This window comes from Varanus komodoensis, unplaced genomic scaffold, assembly GCF_004798865.1.
Source record: "Varanus komodoensis strain SLA01 unplaced genomic scaffold, ASM479886v1 scaffold5, whole genome shotgun sequence".
NCBI classification, from domain to species: Eukaryota; Metazoa; Chordata; class Lepidosauria; order Squamata; family Varanidae; genus Varanus; species Varanus komodoensis.
The window spans coordinates 29,530,013-29,550,377 of record NW_025336087.1 but is presented as its reverse complement, the minus strand read 5'-3'; the positions used below and the strand labels follow the sequence as shown (position 1 = coordinate 29,550,377).

General features: G+C 42.9%; 1 long non-coding RNA gene across 3 annotated transcripts in view; it reads left to right on the top strand.

Moving 5' to 3' along the window:
- The first annotated feature begins 272 nt into the window (after window positions 1-272).
- Window positions 273-20,365, top strand: part of LOC123031392 — a 53,768-nt gene continuing 33,675 nt past the window's right edge. For 2 of the 3 annotated variants that reach the window (XR_006416283.1, XR_006416284.1), the window contains exons 1-2: window positions 525-751; window positions 1,839-2,006. This is a non-coding gene — a long non-coding RNA (uncharacterized LOC123031392). Of the gene's footprint in view, window positions 505-524; window positions 752-1,838; window positions 2,007-20,365 lie in introns of those variants that run through there. The other variant, XR_006416285.1, reaches the window with a different exon arrangement.

Here is a 20,365-nt window from a genome sequence, read left to right as displayed (position 1 = left end):
CCATTGCTACTAGAGGGGAGGGAAAGCAGGCCAGACTGCCTTCAGCTTTAAAGGAGACTGATGGAGTGGATCACACCAACTCCTTACGTAGGGCAAGTCTATGGCATTTTACAAATGCATTCCCGCACTTCACTTCGTCTTCTGGACAGGCAAGAAAAAGACCTTTTGTGTACCATGTTTCCCCTTCTTTCTCGCTTTCTATTTTCCCTCTTCATCTAAACGACTGATAAACCATAGAGATTAAAAAAGAAAAAAATAGTAACGGTCCTGGCGCAGTTTTCTTTCCCATCTGTAATCTCCGGGTTACACCGTGGACTGGAAAAAACGGAGCGTTCCTGAGTGAAACGGAGGGTGCAATCCTGTGTACGTTTACCTGGGCTCATTAGAACTTACTTTGGAGTAGACGTGCCCAGGATTGTGCTACATGCAGCACAAAGTCTCTAAAATCCACTGAAAAGTGGGGAGGTCCAAGGCCGATCTGTTTACCTGGACAGAATTACCTTTGTAAGAAACTAAGGCATGTTTTCTATTTTAAATAATTTTTTGGAAGTTTCAGATTAAATTGTAATGCCAGAGATATTCCCAAAACACATGGACATAAAATGTGCCTTAGCTGAGAAATAAATGGACATTTTCTATTTGGTGAACAGGTGGTCTAACCACCCAGGAACCTATTTTTGACTGGAAATTGAGTGTCCCATCATTCCTTGAAGCTCCCACCCCGGCCAAGAACAAGTATATGGAAGTACAGGTACTACCAGCTCTTTGTTACTTTGCGGCCTAGTTTTGCCTCTAATCTTTGCTGGACCACCAGAGCTAAAGATTTGGATACTTACGGACTTTAGACTTTAGAACTTACAAATAATGTTAACCATTTACTTTCTGCAGTTAGAATTCGAAAGTGTTCCTCCCCCCACCCCCCCTCAAAACAAACAAACTTGGCATTATGTTTTATTCCTGAAAATGAGACCTGGAATCACTTCTGAACTTGAAGCTGTCTTAGAAAGAAACTTGATTAACCTTTTAATCCAAATTTGGTTAATTCCAGGATCAGTTTGTTTAGCATTAGTATTAATGTTTAGACTTTGACTCCAGCTTTTCCATTCAACTATGTAAGTTTAATTCTTCATACATCTAGAGGAAGTTAGAGAGCAATCCTACAGCTGCTAGACATCAGGGGGATGTCTAGCAGCTGTAGGCATGGGGCAGCTGCTTCTGTAGGCAGCTGTAGACATGGGGAAGGAGGCATAGTATACTTTGGCTGTTGGGAATCTGTGTTCTGACCCCCTTCTCCCTGCATCGCTGCTGGTGCAGAAAAAACTGTTCAAGGGGTTGAGAAGGAAATGAGACTGGGGCTGCCAAGCATTGAGCTATGTTGATGGTACTCCATCCTGCTTCCCTCTCCTCTGAATCCCCTTGGCAAGCCTTTTGGTCACTAGTGGCTGCATCACTATGGCCAAGCTATCTCTGTCCAGAAACTGGTGAACCAATCAAAGATGCTAAAAGGCACTCCAAGCAGTTGCAGTCACTTGGGACTCCGGTGAGTGCAGTGGATCTAGAGTACCCCTTGAGTAAGCACCTGATCTTTCCCAATGAGTGCAGCCCCAAGCAGGACAAGCTGTGAGCTTCCCAGACTGAGGAACTGCTCACCCCAAAGACTTCTATTTTGCCATGACACAGTTTCAGTTTATTGGCCCTCATTCAACTCATCACTAAATCCAGGACTTGCACAACCACTCCAGATTCCGTCATCACAGGTTGACAGAGCTATGTGTCATCAGCATACTGTTGGCATTTGGCTCCACATCCCCTAATGAACTTATCTCACCCTTCCACAGTGGGACCAGGGCCTTGGCTGGATCATCCAATCCGTCTACTGGAATATCCCTGAGAAGATTCAGAAATCCATTGGATTCAATCACTCTCCTGAAGTGAATAATCCAAATGGACCCCACAACCCTTCAGGAGAGAAATAATGCTGCAAGTTCATACCTCACCAGGAAATGGTATTTGTTTATTCAGTTTTTTTATTTATTTAAGACATTTGTATGCCATCCAGTGCGAAAGCCTCAGGAAGGCTTACACGAATACATAACAAAATACATAACAATATAATATTATAAATAACATAACATTCCACAATATATCCTCTCTTAATAAAAATAATAAAAAATAAAAAAGCAACTGTATACAAATTAGCAGTATTAATAAAATACAGTAGACTCTCGACTATCCGGCTCATGACTATCCGGCCTCCATACTATCCGGCCTAGTTATAGCTATCAATGAACAGTAAAATAAGTTTAAATAATTTTTGTAAGAATTAAGCCTACATTTTACATTAATGTTTTGTTTATTTTAAAAGTGTATGTTTTCATACTGTACAATGTACATGATTTTATGTTTCCTGCAATTAAGTTAGACATTATAAAATTTATCTTAAAATGTGTACAATATTTTTATCCTTGGACTTCCTTTTTCTGTAAGAAATTTTTAAAACATACAGTACAGTACATAACAAAGATTTATAAAGTACTGGCCTGTACTAAGAGGTCAGAAAATATGAATAAGAGCAGGTTTTGGTATAAAAAGGGTGTTTTTAATGGTATGGGTGGGGTAGGAAGTGAGCATTTATAGAAATCTGGCCTATCCGGCTTTTTTGTTATCCAGCCTGCATTTCCGCCACATTAGGCCGGATAGTTGGGAGTCTTCTATAGTAATAGTTGTTAAAATGAAGGTTAAATAAAAAGGTCTTTACCTGGTGCCAAAAAGAGTAGAGGGTTGGCGCCAGGCAGACCTTTCTGGGGAACATGTTCCATAGTCTCGGTGCCACCTCAGAAAAGGCCCTTCCCTGCATGGCTACCCTCTGTACCTCCCTCAAAGAGGGTTCCTGGAGTAAGGCCTCCCCTGCTGATCTTAAGGGGCATGAGGGCATATAGGGGAAGAGATGTTCCTTCAGGTATCCACGACCCAAGCCATTTAGGGCTTTATAGGTAAGTACCAACACCTTGAAGTGGGCCCGGACTTCAACTGGGAGCCAGTGAAACTGATAGAGGACTGGCGTTATATGAGAATAACAACCAGTCCCCTTCAGCAGCCTGGCAGTTCTATTTTGAACCAATTGAAGTATCTGGACCATTTTCAAGGGCAGCCCCATGTAGAGCGTGTTACAATAATCCAATCGGGAAGTTACCAGGGCATATGTCACCTTTGCTAGGCAGTGCTCATCCAGGTAAGGACACAGCTGTTGGACCAGTTGAAGCTGAAGGAAGGCGCTCCTCGCCACCGCTGTCACCTGGGCCTCCAGGGACAGTTCTGGGTCGAGGAACACTCCTAAGCTGCGGACACTGTCCTTTAGAGGGAGTGCAACCCCATCCAGGACAAGGCCAAAATCACTTACCTGATAGCCCGAACCACCTACTAAAAGGACCTCCATCTTATCTGGAGTGAGTCTCAGTTTGTTGGCCCTCATCCAGCCCATTACCTCAGTCAGGCACCGGTTAAGGACAACCATTGCTTCACCTGGAGTAGATGTAAATGAGAGGTAGAGCTGAGTGTCATCAGCATACCGATGACTCCACAACCCAAACCTGATGACCTCTTCCAGGGGTTTCATGTAGATGTTAAAGAGCATGGGGGACAAAATAGAGCCCTGCGGTATTCCATGTCAAAGCTGCCATGGCGCAGAGCTAAAGTCCCCTAGCACCACCTTCTGGAATCGACCGGCCCAATAGGAGTGGAACCACTGCCAAGCAGAGCCTCCTACTCCTAGCCCAGCCAGTCTATCCAGAAGGATACCATTGGCAATGGTATTGAAAACTGCTGAGAGGTCCAGGAGAACCAACAGGGACAAACTTCCCCTGTCCCTCTCCCTGCACAGGTCATCATACAGGGTGACCAAGGCAGATTCAGTACCGTAACTGGGTCTGAAACCAGACTGAAATGGATCCAGATAATTTATGTACCACCCTATTAACCATAAGGTCCTCTGGGTAGCTCACAACATATGCAGTAAGTTTACTTGGGCCCACCAGTTTTTAGACTACCCATCTCACAGCTTGAAACAAAGACCAAGTTTCATGTGCTAGGCTGATAACAAACTGAGATAGAGCCATGGAGACCAAGCTGTGGCTCCAGAAGCACATTCAGGATGAAAATTAAAGTCACCCAACACCATGTTAAAGACAATTCTGCCAGCTGAGCAGCAGGGTTGGCAGTACACCAACAGCACCCCCAATCTGTACAGCTGGCCTAGTACCAGGTGCAATCCCTCAAGTTTCACTCCAAGGAGAAGAGGTTTCCTGGTGATAGAGAAGGAAACTCCCTCTGTGCACATCTCATGGAGTTGCTATTATTCTGTCATTGTCCTTCTGGGCAGTGGCTTTACTGAGTCAAATAGGAAGCCTGTTCCAAGAATTCCCAGCAGAATGCTGACAAGGCTCTTCAGCTGAGGAATATAAACCAGGACAAGCAACAGGCCTTGAAGAGGAAGTCCCAACACTGCTTTGAGATCTTTAGAGGAGAAAATATTTATATATTTTATGTAATATAAAATAATATATTATTTATGTAAGCTGTCATGAGGCCTTTGCATATAAAGGACAGCATATAAATATTCTAAATAAATAAATAAATAAAAATGGAAAACAAATATAAATAGTAAATAAATAAGAATGCGTGGTTACATCAAATAAGTGTATCTTTAGTAAACGGGGTGGAGGCAATCCTATTGCCTCTGGAAAGTCTCTGAGTGCCCATAGCATAGTTCAGATTCCCAAATTTGAATTCAGAGACAGTGGTCCAATCTGGAGCTTGGAAATGGAGCTCTGAAACCTCCTCACCTGCCTCCTCATGGCCTGTATGGAAAGAATTGTGCCTGCTTTTCTCTGAGATCAGGAAAGTGACTTTGGAAAGGGGAAGAAAGGATGAATCAGTCGGTTGGTGTTGCGGGGGGGGGGGGGGCAGGGGAGAAGACTGGAGAGGCCAAGGTATGAGCTATCCTGGAACCTCTCCATTCTCCTCTCCCCTTTCATGAAACCCCAGTTAGATGGTCAAAAAGCCCACCTAGCAGGATGGAGGACAATGGAGTTAAGATCATCTTCCTCTCTGTTTCCACCTGCACTGGGTGACCATGTGCCTCCAAGTTTGGGGTAACAACCATCACCACAGAGCTGTGCCTGAAAAGCAGAGAGGGACTGCAAAGGATCTACTGCAGGGAACAATTCCTTTTTATTGGTAGTGCTAGAAGTCATCCATCTGGAAGTGGCCAAAATGTAGCCCTGTTTTCTCAATGTGCAACATAAGAAAGGATTTAATGGCTATATAATGCAACAACTTGACATGAAGACATGCCTGGTACAGTGGCACATGAATAATTTGGAGGTGAGTTCTGGCAATATAATATTTTATTTTTTCATATATTTAAGGATATTCTAATCATTTACAGAAAACAGCTACTGATGTTCCATGATGCCCTAAAGCAGTTTTCTTTTTCTCTTCTTGTCCTTCAATCTTTGTTGTTTTTACTGCACTTCCTGCCTGAAGAATAACTTTGGAAAATGTGAAAGCTTTCTTATTATTAAAAAAAGAAAGGAGTACTCTGTATCATTTTATTTGGTCATACTAAAAAGTATTACATCACTGCTATTTTTATCTATAAATGGTGTAAGGATTGATTGTGTGTATGTTTACTTGGAACTAAGTTCAGTGGGACCTACACCCAAGTGAGTACATGTAGGATTGTTGCTTTAGAACCACCACCTCAAACTTCCAGTCTCATATGGATCATTTTCAAAATAATATCATTTTCAGCAATATCTCCACTGAAACAGGCACCAAAAGACATTTTCCTGATCTGTATACTTCACATTTTGTTGAGAAACCACTAGGTGTCTCTATAAGTTAAATAATTTTTAGGAACAAGCAAAGAAAAGAGTGGTCAAATATTTTAAAAGCAGCTTTACACAGGATATATTTTCTGACATGGTAGGAAAAAATGTACCAAAGATGGACTCTGTCCTGTGTAAAAATCATGCAAGAGTGGATTTTGCAATAATTAAAATTATTTCCAACTGTAATGGATGCACAGTGCAGTTCCAAACCAATGTAATCATGGTGGGAAAGACCTTAAGTCATCAAGCACTCCCATTTTGAAGTGATCTCAGTTGCTAGAAAGAAATACGTTATTCATATTTTAATGAGTAGGGGAGGGATTGGGTGTTTCAGCCAACACAAGTTAAGTGTCACTGGTGCCTGCAGGCCTAAGTGTTGCATTTCCCCAGGAACCCTGGGGAAAATGCTGTGGCTTGTTTAGACAATGTGAAATCCCCATAAAGGGATTATGAGCAAAGTCACAAGGGTTTTGCAAACAAACTAGGAAGGAGCAAAGGAGATTTATTGCATGTCAAATTGATTGCATCTCCTGATAGGTGTTACTAATACCTCAGAATCACTTAAGTGAATTGCTGCTTGTCCATGGGGAGAGTCACTGACTTGGAATGTCAGCCATTCCGGTCCATTTCCAGGCCCAAATTTCTGATGGGCACACCATCATGGAGAAATCAGATGAACCCACTCCTGCTTTTTTCATGCAAAATATGGATTTTTAGCTTAGGCCCCTCTTTCTGTGGGAAAATCACTCAGTGGAGCTGTCTTTTCTACAATCCATCAGAGTGAAGTTCTGTAATTTGCTGCCAGGGTAAGGCACTTCTGAAGAACTCTTCTACATCACTTGTAGAAGGCTCACCAAATGCTTTGAATAGGAATGAAAATGTTGTCAAGACCGGATGCATAATTTTTAGCTGACTGGCTCATCTTTCTCCTCCTGTATTTTATCTGCACACTTCCTCAGCATCATGTTTTAATTTTTGGCAGGGAGGTAGTGAAGCAATTGGTGGGAGGCTGAATTGTAGAGAAAATGAAATGTGTGGTTTTTTTTGGGGGGGGGGCTAAGCATCCCCCCACTTGCCATACCGCTGCTGCATATTACTCTCTCACAACACCATTTTGTAAAAGAAGTGGTAGCTGGGGCTTCATGATACAGAAGGACTCTGCGAAGTTAGATCTGCCCAAAGCCTCTTCCACTGAAGTGTGAATTGAAAATGGTTACCTTGAGCTACAGCTGCCGTATGCAAGACAGGCATCAAGGGTAAGCTTGGCTGGGGACTTGTCAAGCCCCTGTACCCCAACAGGGCCTGAATGACCACCACACGCTGGACTTACTCCTCCTCCTCTTCATTGTTGCAATGTGTTTGTTCATCTGCCTCTTCCTCGGAGTGGTGGTGAGATGAAGGAGCAGGTAGTTCTGCCCTTTTTTTGCTGATTGGCTTTGCCTGCCTGCCAAGCAAGAAGCAAGTGGCGGCCATGATGCGAAAGAGGATGAAGTGCTGCCACAGTGGGCGACCATGGTGGTGAGAAGACAGGCTCACGGAAGGAGGGGCCCGTGGATGTTGTTTTGCCAGAGGGCCCTCTAGAACAACCTGCACTGGCTTCACAAGTTAACTGTTGAACTCAAAGGAACAAATGACACTTGTGCATGCTCATGTTCAAGCCATGCCTTGTGACTAAGGTCAGTTTTCCAGCCTCTGACACTTTTCTCATGTCCTGGTGGAACAGCATACTGTGTCAGCAGTAACTGTGTGGAAGCAGGAAAGAACCCAGCTTAGCATTTTGATGCTCAATTACGTTAGCAGGGATGCTAGAGGAAAAACTGTAGTTTAAGAAACTGGCTTGCTCTAGTCCTGGTAACCATAGGAATGGTAACCATCCAATTCCTGAATTGAATGTGAAGGGAAATGATGGTTAATTGAAGAGTTTCTGGGTTAATCAGATTATTTCAAGGAGGGAAGGGGCAGTGAGTGGATACTGCACAAGATTCATGCATATCCCAGCTTTTTAATCTGAGACATGTGCCTTTGAAGAAAGGCCAGATATAAATATACTAAACATAATTAGAAATACATGCCATAAATAAGCTTTCAGCCATCAACTTCATGTTTATTTAAACAACACTGTATTATGATTGGTCTTCAAAATTACAGCAACAGCTTCAAAAACATTGTGAACTCACAGTTTTGCTTTCATCTGGTACACTCTGAGAAGGCCCATCAACACCTTTATCAACACCTTCATATAGCATGACTCCCTGTTGTCTTCTTTTGTAACATGTTTGGACACCACATGGCATCTTAATCCACTTCTTAGGTTCCTGTTGCCTTGTCCATCTGTTGTTTTGGCATCTACCATATCATATCTTTTCTGTGTGGAAGTGTAACTCGGTGTCAGTAAGTTTCTGTTTAAAAAATAAATAAAAATAAAGAGGCATATGGCATTCCTGGGATGGAGGAAGAGAACTGTGGGAAAGTGAGAGAGTTGCTGTGCTTCCCTATTAATTGCCTGTTCCTGAAATTGACATACCATCTTGCAAGTGGAAGAATACTGGGGCTTTGACAGATGGGCATGCTGTGATTAGTCAAGGTGGTTTGTACATCATAAGAACCAACATGCAGGTGGGGTGCATGACTCCTGGGAAGATGTGTGACAATTGTGGTCTTTTTCAGCACAAAACTGCTTCAAGGTTGTAGGAAAAGGCTTTTTGTGAAGGGATAGATAAGTGTGCCCATATTGTTTTGAAATCTATTTGAGGTGTTGGATTAAGGGAACATCCACTGTAAAATCCAAGCACCCCTCCGTTATTGTCAACACGAGGCTAGCAAAATTCCATCAGAGGCCCTTCTCCAGGTTCCTCTGCCCCATGAAATGAGGTGTGTGGCCACCAGGAAGGTAGTGGCATCCCCGTCATGGCATGCCTTTTCCTAGAGACTTACCAATGCCTGGTGTTTGTTTTGTGGCCTTTTCAATATTAGGCGAGCAGTTCTGTATTTTCTCAGGCATGTACTGAATGTGTTTTAGATTTTTGGTACTAATTATTTTTCTCTGCTAATTTTTAGAATGGTTTTATCCCATTTTTCTGCTGTGCTGGTTTTTATGCTGGATTTGGTAGGTGTTATATTGGTTGCACTACTTTACAGAACATTATGATATTATGTATTTGTAATTAGTTGATTTATAGATTTTGTAAATGACCCTTACATCTTATTTGATAGGTAGTATACAAATATAATAAATCAATGCAATATAAATAACATTTTAAACATATGCCTCTTGTGAATTAGCCATGTTTGTAAGCTCTCTATATGGTGTTTAAAGATGAAGGAATTTTATGTCAAAAGAGATGGTTATATTCAGCCAGCCAGGGCACTATCCTATGGCCCTCAGTGCTGTCTGGACAGCCACAGGGTAGGTCCAAGTTCCAACTCCAAGCTCGGAAATGCATTTTAAGGTCGGAGCTGGAGCTCCAACTGCAGTGTGCCCTCCTTCCACCCCTGCACCTGCAGTGGTTCTTTCTTCATCAGCTGTGGCTTCAAAGTGCAATGTTTCTTTTTCATCCATTTATGCATTTCAGCATGGCCAGCTGATGCTACTGGCTTAATTTTTGTTGTGAATGAATAATTTTATTCTTGTTAATCTAAGTTTTGTGGTAATGGCAATGAGAAGCCAGCATTGTGTGCTTCTCACCCTCTAATTTGGGCACCTCTGACATGGTGCCTGCCAGTCTCCCAGCCATCTCTGATTTTTAGTTTATTTCTTAAGATTAATTGGTTTTAACTGGGAAGAGGATATACCTGTTTGTGAAATGAAATGCCTGCTTCTAGTTCCATCTTTACTAGATTCAAAAATGTGGTTTCATAATTTGGAACTCAAACCTCCACTTCTGCCTGGGCAAGCTACTTTAGTTTTAGCTTCACTGGTTTGCCTTCTGGGAAATGAGTGTTTTTTGCCCCAGCCATACTCACCATGGCAGCCATTTTGTGAGAGCACTCACAAAGGTCCCTTGACATTTGAAAAGTGCCCACACACCCCTAAGTTGGGGAATTCTGCATCCAATTTGCATGCTGCTCCAGGCACAACCATTACCTACTTCCAGCATTTTTCCACATCATTGGCAGTTCCCTTGTAGGTGAAAGGCTGTTCTGTGAACCCTGCACTATGCAGATCAGTCCATTGGATCAGGACTTAATAGTAGTAGCTATAAATGCTACTGTAATGCCTTTTGAGTTGTAAGATATTTAATCGATTTTAAGTAATAATTATGATCTGCTCCACGATTTGTACATTAAAACACTGTGGTAGAGTAGCCTAATGGAAACACATGTCCAAAACAGAAATCATCATAAATGGCAAAATGGGTCTACTGCTTTTCAACACAGTTAGATCTCGTCTGAAATGATGAAGGATAATGACCATAGGGATAACAATGGACTTAGAGAGATCTCTCTTGTGTGATCAAAAACTGATCTAAACAATAATTCCTTTTGTACATGGAAGGTCTCTTGCATTCATATCTTGTACATTTTTTGTATTTTGTTTAGTGGTGCCTCTGATTAAGTATTCAGTTCAGCCTTGAGATTATCTTGAATAAGTTATTTGCTTCTGTTTTAACAAGTCCAGGTAATAAACAGGGAATGTTGTCATGGAAACATTAATCAAGCTAATTTGTTGACAAAGATTCAGAGGCAGTTGTATTCCTTGATTTGTACTGTGAATCCTTGAACACACAGGTGGTCAGCATATCCAGTAGTCCCATGGGGTAGAGATGTGTGTGTTCCCATCTGAATTTGCAGAGCAGATAAGTATCACATGACGTGCCTGCACATAGTTATGCACACCTGGATGTGTATTTCCATCTAAAAATAATACTGCAACCTCATTTAGTGCCAACAAGAGCAAAGTATCCATATCACAAGGAGTTCTGGGCAGGCTGCATCTGGAATACTGCATCCAGTTCTGGGTATCCCATCTTCAGAAGGATGTTGGCAGGCTAGAGAACATCTAGACAAAAGCGACCATGATGGTAAGAGGTCTGGAAACCAAGTGCTATAAGAAATGATCGAAAGAGCCAAGTACTTTAGCCTGGAGAAGAGAAGAGAGCTGTACCTCAATGGCAGAGCACCTGCTTGCATGCAGAAGGACAAGGTTCAGTCCTCACCATCTCCCCAACAGGTAAGGCTAGGAACAAACCCTGCCTGAAACCCTAGATAGCTGCTTCCAGTCAGTGTCAGCCAGACTGGGCTAGATGAAACAATGGTCTGATACATACAAGACAACTATGTTCCTGTGTTTTCTTCAACTGTCTGAAGGCCTGCCATTTAGGTGATGGAGCAGTCATGGAGCAAGACTAAAACTAATGAGTGGAAAAGGCAAGGAAGCAGATTCCAGCTACAGTTTAGGTGGGACTTCCTAGCAGTAAGAGCTGTTTGGCCATGGATCAGATTGCCTCAGGACTTTAACACACTGGAAGTATTTAAGTGCAGGCTGGACATATGTCAGGGATGCTGATAGGTACTGTAGGGACTTGACTAGATGACTTCCTTATTCACTTCCTGTGCCATAATTCTATGGCTTTATGACTGTGTTTTGGCAATGACGTACTCCATTGCTGTGTATGGGGGATACATGCTCATAGCACCGTGAACAAAATGGTTCTGATGAAGCAAAGAGATCTGTATACGTCAGCCTCCCTTTGTGGAATCTTCTGCCTTTCAGAATCAGAACACGTGTTTTTCATACTCATTTTAGGTTGATATTCTGTATCCTTCAAGGCTGGCCTCACAGCATAAGCAACTTGCCCTTAAGCCCAGGGCAGGAGGACAGGGAGACAAAGATTGTTGGGCCTTCAGGAAGAGCTGCAACATCAGTATATTTGCCCTGGTTGATGGATATAAGTAAAAAATGGGACCGTACCTTAAGTATATTGGAACACTTTCTATGTGAGGCTGCCTTTGAAGAACCTTTGGGAACTTTCGGTAGAGCAGAATGCTGTTGCAAGTATGTTAATTATCTCTAAATTTAGGGATCACTTTAGTCCTTTTGTTATAGCAACAGCACTGGTGGTCAGTTCATTTCCAAATGCAATTTAAGGTGCTAATTATTGCATTTGAAACCCTGAATAGCTCACAACTAAGTTATCTTAAGGACTAACTCCTCCTATATGAATCTGCCTGTTCTCTGAGGTCATCTCTTATGATTCATTTGCTGGGATCACTGTCTTCTCCAGTGGCACAGTTGGTGGCAACATCTGAGAGGACTCAGTATGTGGAACCCTCAAGAGCACATGTTATCTTCTCTTTTTCTTGTCTGGTATTCCACCATCTTTTGAAAACTTTTCCTATTCTATATACTCACTCAGCCCCAGATGCTTAGATCTGCCATTTTTTGTCACCTAAAATTTTAAAAATGGCTATTTTTAATTTTTGTTTTGATATATTGCATGACTGACTGATGTTAGCCACTTTGGATGTATCCATTTGAATGGGAGAAGGAGACTGTTAGATCCACCAAAAATAAAATGAAATGCTGTTCAGGTGGCTGGAGCAATCCTTCGGCCCCTAGGCAGCATCAGATATTTTTTGGCCCCCTAGATCTGAGCTAGAGACAGAGGTCTGTTTCCCATCCCCATCTCCCTCACAGCTGCGATGGAAGAACTGCAGCAGCTTTTCTCCAAGGCTGGGAAAGAGGGGAAAAGAGGGCATTATGGTGGGTGGGAAGAGAAGGAACCTGGAAAAATCAATATATGAATTGTCCTGACACTTCTTCAGCCTCCTCCCTCCCCTCTGAAATGTTCCAGCTAGATGAACAGAGAAGCTCATCTCATGGAAAATGCAGGCAGAGATTGCCTCTTCCATTTTCTCTGTAAACGGTTGTTTCAGTGGAAGATGGTTTTTGGCCAGTTCCTGGTGGATTAGAGACAGCTAATCTAATGTTGGAATAATTAGCTGTTTTCACAGTAGGGTTATTCAATGAGTTTGTTTTTAGAAAAGATCTAACTTGAACAGGCAGGCATTGCTGTGAAATGCTAAAAATTTAGTGTGTGTAGGTTGTACTGCAAACTTCTGTGTAGGAGTAGATTTCCTCTGCTTAGTATATTTACTTGTGGCTTAAAATAATATTTAACATTTTTATTGTTCAATGTGTTATTTAGTTCATATCTTTAGAAACAGTGTTCTCATTGAAACATCTAACTGAGATTGAGGTTTGGGTGTTCAAAATGTGTGTATTTATGTGTAGGTGTATATACACACAATATATTCTAAATCAACTTACCTATGAGTAAGCCCTACTGAATGCAGTTGAACTTAACTGGGAGTAAGCTGCGTGGCTAATAGAACAGATATGCCCATGGCTGCATGATTAATTATTTTGATCTATATATTGTCAGTTTTTCAAAGAAAAATATTCCTGCAGCTATAGACATGGGTCTCTTCATTGAGTTTTGGAAGTGAACTGATATTCTACTTCCAGTTGTTCCAATCAATTGAGCTGCATATACAACCTGAGATAATGGTTGGAACTGCAACGAAGTGTTGCAGTGTGAAGCTCTTCTCTTCAGTGTCAACTAACTAGCCATGATACACCATTCCATTCCTCCTCCCCTAATTTTCAATTTCCATGCCAGCTAAGCATTTTCGATCTTTATTGGTCTCCTTGGGGTTTCTTTTTTCACTTTTTTTTGGTACTTCTGTCAGCAGATGGTGGTAGCATAGCTGATTGGTAACAGTCTGAAGGACAGAAGGTGGCGATGGCTTATACCTGCATCGTATCTGTAGATGGTCCAGATTTTTCTTCATAAGGACTGAAAAGAGAAGAATTACATTCACTGTTAGTGTATATGATCTCATTTGAGCTACAATTAATTGTATATATTCACTCACTAGTGTTCTCCAGTATAGTCATCAAGCATCCATGTTATACTAGGATGCCATAGTATATCTTTTTATACCAGATTACCAGAGTATTCTCCTACTTATTGTATCATTTCAGTGGTTCCAAGTGGTGAGACATTCCTGGGCTGTTTGGAATGAAGCTTTAGAAATCCAATCTGTCCATAGAGCAATTGACTGATTTTGACCTACATCTGTAGCATTTTGCAGATGTAACCCTGTACAGTGTATTCCTCTGGTGCCATGCTAGCTTCTCACCCCTTTGGACTCTGATGTGACTCTGTAGAGATACTTGGGAAAGACTGAGGGGGATATTCGGAGAAGACTGAGGAGAAGGAGAGAGTGGAGGACTCTGAGGTTGTTGTGAAGGGCCAGGACCCAAACCTGCACAAATGAGGAAAGACAGGGAAACAGAGCAGCTGACACCACCTTCTGCCTTTCACACAGTTGTAATCAGTATCCCACCCACCCCCACAACTGACAAAAACCTGGTACAGCAATCCTTGCTTCTTAGAAGGCAAAGCTGCAGCTGGGGTTTTAAGAAATCCCCTACTGTTATGGACTGTATAGCCACTGGACTCCCTTCCTTTCATTTTATTGTTGAGCAGCATGAACCAACATAGCTGCCCTGAACCCTCCAAATTCAGAGGATTGTGGGCATCCTATCAAGGGCAGTAGATCACCTCTGCAATTCTTGCACCCTGCAGAAGACTTGACAGCTGGTTTTATTGATTTAGCCATTTTCTGCTGGCTGAAATGCTTCCAGTATTCATCCTACTCTGGCACAGCTGCTCTCTTCCCCACCCTGCCTCCAGGCACACCCACCTGGCACCCCTCTGAGGTCTGTTATCTGACCTCAGCGCATCACCTGGCATGGAAAGAACCACACCAGCTGCAGAGCAGAGGGAGGGCTCTCTGAACTTGGAGTCCCAGTTCTCAGTGTGCATTTCCAAGGTACAGATGGAATGCTGATTTTTCCTAGTCTACAGGCCACAGGATTTTACCTCATTCATTTGTTTGAATGGTGGCTTATTCATTTGAATCACTTTTTAATCTGAACGCTCCCCTCTTTCCTATCACTTGGTGGGCTAGAGGCTCTGCACCCTAGTTTGGGATCAGCATTTTTCTTCTCATCCAGCCCACTAATGTATGTGTCCAGGTAGCGTGGTTTTCCCCACCCCACATCATTTTTGGCAAGAAAAGTGAGATCCCAACATATTATTATTATTATTATTATTATTATTATTATTATTATTATTATAACATTTCTATGCCGCCCCTTGCCGAAACCTCGGGGCGGCTTACAACATGATAAAATACATTGAAATACAATAGTACATAATAAATTACTATTAAATATAAAAATACAAAAAATACATTGATTTACAAATACAAAATTAAAATTATCAGTATAAAATAAAAATATAGGAGGAGAAAGAGAAGGAAGAAGAAGTTGCCCTGGCCAGATCATATGTTTTAACAATTGAAATGATGTTTAAATAAAAAGGTCTTTACCTGGCGCCGAAAAACCAGTAACGACGGTGCCAGGCGGACCTCTTTGGGGAGTGAATTCCATAGGTTGGGCGCCACCGCAGAGAAAGCCCTCCTCCGGGTACTTACTCTCCTAATTTCTTTCATGGAGGGTTCCCGGAGAAGGGACTCTCCCGCAGATCTCAAAGGGCGGTCGGGCATATACGGACGTAAGCGCTCGTTCAGGTAGCCAGGACCCAAGCCGTTTAGGGCTTTGTAGGTCATAATCAACACCTTGAATTGGGCCCGGGCTTCAATGGGAAGCCAGTGAAGCTGATGGAGGACTGGAGTCATGTGAGCATAACGCCCCGTCCCCGTCAGCAACCTGGCAGCTCTATTTTGCACCAATTGAAGTGTTCGGACTGTCTTCAGGGGAAGCCCCACGTAAAGCGCGTTACAGAAGTCTAGGCGGGAAGTCACCAGCGCGTGTGTCACCGTCGCCAGGCAGTCGTACTCCAGGTAGGGGCGCAGCTGATTAATCAGCCGAAGCTGAAGGAAGGCGTTCCTCACTACCGCTGTCACCTGAGCTTCCAAAGAAAGCTCCGGGTCGAGGAGTACTCCTAAGCTGTGGACCTTATCCCTAAGAGGGAGTGTTGCACCATTCAGGACCAGGTCAAATCCACCCTCTCCGAAACCCAATCCGCCAACCAACAGGACCTCCGTCTTGTCTGGGTTGAGTTTCAGTTTATTGGCCCTCATCCATTCCCTTACCTCGGCCAAGCACCGGTTCAGCACAGCCACTGCCTCACCTGGATTAGTGGAGAATGAGAGGTAAAGCTGGGTAGCATCAGCGTATTGATGATTCCGCAGCCCACACCTCCTGATGACCTCTCCCAGCGGTTTCATATAGATGTTAAATAGCAGAGGGGATAGAATGGAGCCCTGTGGTACCCCATGGCATAGCTGCCATGACGTAGAGACATGGTCCCCCAGCACTACCTTCTGGAATCGACCGTCGAGATAGGAGCAAAACCACTGCAAAGCAGTGCCTCCAACCCCCAATCCCGCAAGTCTATCCAGAAGGATACCATGGTCGATGGTATCGAAAGCCGCCGAGAGGTCCAGAAGAACCAACAGGGATGTACTCCCCCTGTCCTTCTCCCTGCACAGGTCGTCGTACAGGGCGACCAAGGCAGATTCAGTACTGTACCCGGGTCTGAAGCCGGACTGAAAAGGATCCAGATAATCAGTTTCATCCAAGAATGCTTGGAGTTGTCCCGCCACCATATTAGGTCGCATGCAGACCAACTGTCCTCATGTGGATAGCAGACAAAGGGCTGGCATGCTGGCTCGACACAAAAGCCTGGACTGGAGCCTTGAAACTTCCACTGTGTGCTAGCATTAAACTTTTATCCTGGGGTGGCAACTTGTGCCTCTCCAGATGTTTTGGCCTGTGCTGCCCACCATCCCTTGTCTTCGGCCACGCTGGCTAGGGCTGCAGGCCGGAACATCTGGAGGGCCATAATTTGCCCATCCCCAATTTATTCTCTTTTTGTCATTTGGGAAGGTGCACTGAGGCAGGTACTGACAAGCAGTGCACAGTTGCCAAATTGTTAAAGCTAGCGATGCTTCTTTGTCCAGGTGCCCGCAAAGGAGGAGGCAGGCAGCTGCGCAAATGCTTTCAGCTGCTTCTGAAGGCCCATGATGTGCCTGCTGGGACAAACTTGTCAGCAAATCCTAAGGGGCTGATATGCCCGGAATGAGTCTGAACCACCTGCTCACTTTATGCAGCATGTCCCATGTCGGGGGGGGGGGGGAAGCAGCTTCTCCTCCTACCCCTGCTCCCATATGCAAACCTCATAGATCATGGGAAGCATTCTTTAAAATGCTGCCAGTCAGCTGTAACCAAGCAGAAGGATTTCTGGGGAAAGAGAAAAGGGAAATAAAAACAGGTCAGAAGTCTAACACCTGGCATAGAGGGGATCCAGTTTAAACCTGCCAGGGTGTGAGCTTTTCATTTAGTTTCATGAAGATCTTCAGATTTTCCACAAAGGCGAGTTAGGACATGAGTATTTTCTTCTTAACAAGTAAGTTTTGTGCTGAGTGCACTTGAAAGTATGCAGCAGTGCCGTGGATGTGTCTGCTTCCAGACAGAGGACTACTCAGTAGTGCTACTGAGCAAAAGGCAGCTGTCCCATCTTTTCCCTCCTTGATGGCTTATTTATTTATTCATTATTCATTTTATGGCAACTGGGAAAATATGGGAGGGTTACAAGTGGAAAATGCCATGCTCCAGAATCCCCATAAAAGTTTGTGGATGGGGCAAGGCAGTTGCGCAATAAAATCCACATCTGGAAGTACCCAGTGTCTACAATTCTAGGAGTAGAAATGTGAATTTGCTAATGCCTAAGTTCCATTAATGCATTTGAAAATGAGTTAAATCATGCTTTGAGTTTGGAGCAGTAATGATCCCATTATTGCATGTCTAGTTGTAGTAAGCATTGTGTGATTTGTTAAGCATTGTTTAATGGCAGTTTGCTGAGAAATGGATTTACAAGCGATACTCCCTTTAGAATAGAAAAGTCATATATTCTTTCATAGAATATATTTTTTTTACGTTTTTATATGCAGTCCCATTACTAAAAGTCTTTGGATGGCTTACAAAGAATTTTGATTAAGTCAACAGTTTGATCTTATATTATCAGTAAGTCTAAAGGGCAATGAACCCAGAAGGATAAAATACACGTCATTTAGAAAGGGCAGAATCCTATGTGGGCACCCAAAAGTTATGGACCTTTCTCCGGTTAGGGGAGAGAGGAAAGTAGAGTTGATTTTGGCCATCTAAATGTCTCCTTTCCTTACAGAAAGGAGGGGCTAAGGCACTGTCTGGATTTGGGAGAAGCAGGTGATGCCTCACCCCTCCCTTCCTCCAAAACATGCCACCAGCACCTGTCCTGAAGATGGACATCTGTCCTAAGGGTCCTTAGACAGTGCAGAAAGAACCACACCAACTGAGAGGGCAGAAGGGGAATCCTCTGATGGTGAAGCTCCCCCTGCAACCCTGGAAAGCTCTTCTGTAGGAGCATACCTTATGTCTCCTGGAAGGATATGTGTCACAGTACTTAGAACTACTTGTATGTCTAAGTAAATAATTTGCAATGTTAAATGTCAGGGCTGAATTCAGTTTTGGAGAATTTCTTGTGGGGAAGCATTCCAGTGATGGATGGGGCTCAAGGCTAAAGGGGCACAGCCAAAGTGTCAGTCCATTTTGGTATGAAGCGCTCACCCCCAGTAAGTAAGCCTTAGGAAAAGTATTTCAGCTTTCTAGAATGGGGGGAACTGCATAGAAGTCAGGAAAGTAGCCATGATGTCTTGGACACTGAATCCTTATCCTCAGAGAACTCCAGCTATTTTCTCACTTAATTTTTTTATTGTGAGTTTCAAAAGATCAAAACAAAATTAAAAATAAAAAACAGAAATAACAAAGCGCTTGTCTTCTTACATGAACTTGAGTCAATCTGTTATAATGAATACATGCATACTATGTGCAACAATGGTAGATTCTCTGAGGCTATTTGTTTCCTAATGAACATTGCAACACAACCTAACATGCAAAATAATCCTCTTCTTATCAACAATTTTATAACAAAACAGCATGAACAATTATAATAATAACAAAATACTATGACCCATGAACCCAAGCCCCTGGCAACAGCACCAATAAAAATAAAATTGTCTGAAGAGTTGCAAAGTTCAAATGTCCTTTTGAATCCAACTCTAATGAAAGAATCCAAAAATGTCCTCTTCAACTGGTTTGAACACAAAGGAGTTAGCTGGATGCACAGAATCTTCAAAACCCTGGAATAAAATGCCAATTCAATTGTATATTCATTAATTCATTATGTGGATTCACCCCACCCCCTCAAACACAAACCTAGACCAAGTCGGCAAAGGCCTTTGCGGCAGCAGCAGTTTCTGCCTCTTTGGTTTTTCTGCTGTTTTTGATTCGAATTTCTTACAGCCCCACTCCTTTTTATTTCTACTTGTTTGGCTGGCACCAATATTTCATAGGGGTTACAAATGTGTTTCTAAAAATGCAGCAAAATACACTATTATTCTGAGGCATAGTTATGCACAGACTGATTGATTTCCATGGTGTGTGGTTTTCTGCTTGGATGTGCCTAGCAGATGATTAAGTGGTCTCTGTGTGGTTTCCACCTTCCTTGCTTAGTCCTTCCACTGTTGCCCCTGAAATTCAATCTACTCTGGATGGCTGCAACACCTCCTGCCACTGCTGCTATTTCCAGCAGACTCAGTGCTAGCTGCATAGCAAGACCATGGGAACTTCAGTGCCAGGTTTGGATGACTGGAGAAACCACATGGAGGTCATCCAAACCTCTTTTAGAACAGACTGTGGTTTCTAAAAATTAAAAGTATCATGCTGAAATACCATGGCAGAATTCAGATGAAATGACAGACCAAATCTGTCAAAAAACCAGTATGGTTTCAAGAAACCAGTTTGACTTGCTGTGTTGTGTGAACCCAGCCAATGTTTCTACTGTAATACAGACTGTGGAAAGGTTTGCCTTTGGAATGGGTATGATCTTCTGTGACTCAGGACAAACAAAAGAAAATGTTTATTTGCATGGCATATGATTACATAATGAAATTCACAGGCATAAGATGTGGAAATGGTATTGGCTTGGCTAGTTGAAAAGGGTGATTAGTCAAAGTTGTAGATGATAGGTCTGTCAGCCAGGGCTATTAGCCACAACAGATTAGCAGAGACCCTGTGCTTCAACTTAACTATCACTTGTAAATTCCAGTTGCTGGGGAGTAGGTGTCTTTGTACTGTGTATTTTGCTTGGGGCTTCCCAGTAGTATATGGCTGGTCACTGTTGAAAGATGCTGGAAGAGGTGGATCCTTGAGCTAATTCATATCATGTCCTCCTCCCTCAACACACACACTTCTGATAGCATCAAAATCATGGGCCAAGCTACATGAGGTGCCACCACACCATCAGAGTCTGGTGTACCTTTCTCCTCAGGCTGTTGCTGCCCTTATCTTCTAGACTGTGTCAGACTACTTTTATGACTGCTTGGAAAAAAGGCCTTAT